Source organism: Puma concolor, chromosome B2 (genome assembly GCF_028749965.1).
Source record: "Puma concolor isolate L17-30 chromosome B2, mPumCon1.1.hap2, whole genome shotgun sequence".
In the NCBI taxonomy this organism is placed as follows: Eukaryota; Metazoa; Chordata; class Mammalia; order Carnivora; family Felidae; genus Puma; species Puma concolor.
The window spans coordinates 36,007,290-36,011,141 of record NC_141671.1 but is presented as its reverse complement, the minus strand read 5'-3'; positions in this window follow the sequence as shown (position 1 = coordinate 36,011,141).

Below are 3,852 nucleotides of genomic sequence, written 5' to 3'. Positions count from 1 at the left end.
AGTTCGAGCCCCGCGTCGGGCTCTGGGCTGATGGCTCAGAGCCTGGAGCCTGCTTCCGATTCTGTGTCTCCCTCTCTCTCTCTGCCCCTTCCCCATTCATGCTCTGTCTCCCTCTGTCTCAAAAATAAATAAAAACATTAAAAAAATAAAAATAAAAAAAATAAAATCTTTACAAAAAAATAGAAGTGGAGAGAAAGAGAGGAGTATGAACAATGGTCAAAGAGATGAAATGTTGCTGGCTTTTCAGGTGGACCAAGGGGACCACCTGCCAAAGCAGTGGGCAACTTTTAGGAGCTGGAAAAGGCAGGGAAATGGATTCTCCCCTCAAGTGTGTACAAAAGAATGTAGTCCTGCTGAGATCTTGACTTAAACCCAGTGAGACCCATGTTGAACTTCTAACCTACAGAACTGTAAGATAATAAATTTTGTGTTGTTTTAACCTACTTCGTGCTAATTTGTCACAGCAGCAATAGAAAATCAACACAGGGGGCACCTGGGTGGCTCAGTCGGTTGAGCGTCCGACTTTGGCTCGGGTCGTGATCTCATGGTCTGTGAGTTTGAGCCCCGCGTCGGGCTCTGTGCTGACAGCTCAGAGCCTGGAGCCTGCTTCGGATTCTGTGTCTCCCTCTCTCTCTGCCCCTCCCCCGCTCATGCTCTGTGTCTCTCTCTCTCTGTCAAAAATAAACATTAAAAAAAAATCAACACAGTCCTCTTTAAAAATGTGCCATTTATTGCTTGCTATACCTAAATAATTCAATGAATGGTTGACAGAGAACTGGATGCACAAATAGTCTCAGTTAATACCATATTGGTTCATTTTTAGTGTCAAATTGGAGGAGTAGATGTAATTATATTGTGGGAGAATCAGGCTATCATTCCCCTTAAGACTGGTGAATTTCAGCATCAGTAATGGGTCTAGACATTAGGTGTCTTCTGATGATGTAATATGAATACATAACACTACTAAAACTATAGTCTAGCCAAAATGTCTAAATTAAGTCTGTCGCACATTTATTTATTTATTTATTTATTTATTTATGTCACACCTTTAGATACAACTTTTATTTTTTATTTATTTATTAAAAAAATTTTTTTTAACATTTATTTATTTTTGAGACAGAGAGAGACAGAGCATGAACGGGGGAGGGGCAGAGAGAGGGAGACACAGAATCTGAAACAGGCTCCAGGCTCTGAGCTGTGGGCACAGAGCCTGACGCGGGGCTCGAACTCACGGACCGTGAGATCATGACCTGAGCCGAAGTCGGACGCTTAACCGACTGAGTCACCCAGGCGCCCCTAGATACAACTTTTAATTTACAGTAAATGCAAAGTGCAAGATAAACACTGGTGCAAAGAAGTAAACAGAGAAATCAGAAACTGAAACATTCTGCAGGACACTTGGCCTGGGCTCTCTGAAAGTCAATGTCATGACAAAAGGATCAGAAGACACTAAGGGTCATAACCAGATCAAGGAATATACCAATACTGCTTTTAGCAAACTTGCTAAGAAGGATATTTGGGGGGAAGTTTGAAATTTTTTTTAACGTTTATTTATTTTTGAGACAGAGAGAGACAGAGCATGAACGGGGGAGGGTCAGAGAGAGGAAGACACAGAATCCGAAACAGGCTCCAGGCTCTGAGCTGTCAGCACAGAGCCCGACGCGGGGCTCGAACTCACGGACCATGAGATCGTGACCTGAGCCGAAGTTGGCCGCTCAACCGACTGAGCCACCCAGGCGCCCCAGAAATTTGAATATAGTTGGGATATCAAATAAAACGAAAGTCTACAGGAGTGAAGAGAAAGAGATTGTTGACTGAAAAAAAGGTTCACAAAATAATATGTAGGATATAATTTTATTGAATTAAAAACTATGTATATAAAAAAAGATACAAATTGATGTTAACTAAGATCTTAACAGCGGTAATCTCTGGTAATGGGATGATGCTATTATGTTTTTGCTTAGTTGGATTTTCTAGCTTTCTACCCTTACCCTGGACATGCATGATTTTATAATAATAAAACATTATTTTTAAAGGAACATTAGGATTACATGAGACATATAATTTTTTTCTTAGATTTTTATTTAAATTTTTAAAAAGTCTTTATTTATTTGTTTTTGAGAGGGAAAGACAGAGTGGGAGTAAGAGAGGAATAGAGAGAGAAGGAGGCACAGGATCTGAAGCAGGCTTCAGGCTCTGAGCTGTCAGCACAGAACCAAACGTGGGGCTCGAACTCATGAACTGTGAGATCATGGCCTGAGCCGAAGTCAGACCCTTAACCGACTGAGCCACCCAGGGGCCCCACAGATTTTTATTTTTTATACATTCTTGTGACATTTCCCTTTGTAGGGAGCAGGAGCTTAGAAAGATGAGCTTTTCAAATGATTCCATCCGAAATATACATTTGAAGCAAACAATATCGAAACAACCAGTGGGCAGGTGTAAAACATTCCATTAATACTGTTTTGTCTACCTAACAGTAAACATTGGTTCTGTCCCAACCCACAAAATTGATTTTGTGGTCTCCAGAGCAACTTGTTTTAAAGGACACAAATAATACAAATAAAACATCTGGACTACATTAAGCACACCTATGATTACTTTCGTAGGTCTACCACCATGGTAATAACTAACATTTACCGTGTGCTCACAAGGTGCCCAGTATGCTTCTAATGGCTTTGGTTGTATTCATTCACAGGTTTTCAAAACTTTTGGATGGTGACTCACAGCAACATTTTACAGAGTAATACAGCACACTCATTCATATATACATAGTTTCATACTATATACAACGGAAACGGAAACGAAACTTTCAGAAAACAATTATGGGGGTGGTGCTGGGTGACTCAGTCAATTGAGCATACGACTTTGGCTCAGGTCATGATCTCACGATTCATGGGTTCAAACCCCACGTTGGGCTTTGCACTGATAGCCTGCAGTCCGCTTCAGAGCCTCCACCTCCCTTTCTCTCTCTGCCCCTCCCCTGCTCGTGCTTGCGCTCTCTTTCAAAAATAAATAAACATGAAAAAAAAGACCAATCACTTACCCTATGTGCAATGCAATCTGATATCTTCTATTTAAAAAAAACAAAAATGGGGGCGCCTGGGTGGCGCAGTCGGTTAAGCGTCCGACTTCAGCCAGGTCACGATCTCGCGGTCCGTGAGTTCGAGCCCCGCGTCAGGCTCTGGGCTGATGGCTCGGAGCCTGGAGCCTGTTTCCGATTCTGTGTCTCCCTCTCTCTCTGCCCCTCCCCCGTTCATGCTCTGTCTCTCTCTGTCCCAAAAATAAATAAACGTTGAATAAAAAAACAAAAATGCTGGGGGCTACTGGGTGGCTCAGTCGGTTGAGCGTCCGACTTCAGCTCAGGTCATGATCTCACGGTCCATGAGTTCAAGACCCTCATCGGGCTCTGTGCTGACAGCTCGGAGCCTGGAGGCTGCTTCGATTCTGTGTCTCCCTCTCTCTGCCCCTCCCCTGCTCAAACTTTGCCTCTCTCTCTCAAAAATAAACAAACAAAAAATTTTTTTTAAATGCTGGTTAACTCATTAAATTGATTTCATGATTCACTAATGGTTCTTGACCTACAGTTTGAAAAACCGTTTTAACTCGTTTAATACACACAGACATGCATAAATTCCTATGTAGTAGGAACCATTATTGTACCTATTTTTCAGAAGAGGAAACTCTGGCACAGAGAGGTTAAGTAACTTGCCTAAACACACAGCTAAAGATGAAGTGGGAGAACCAGAATTCTAACCCAGGGAGTCAGCGCCAAAGCCTGTCCTTTGAACCACTCTCTCATATGCCTCTCATCCCACCAGCCACATGGTGACAGATGAGTCTCGGCTGATA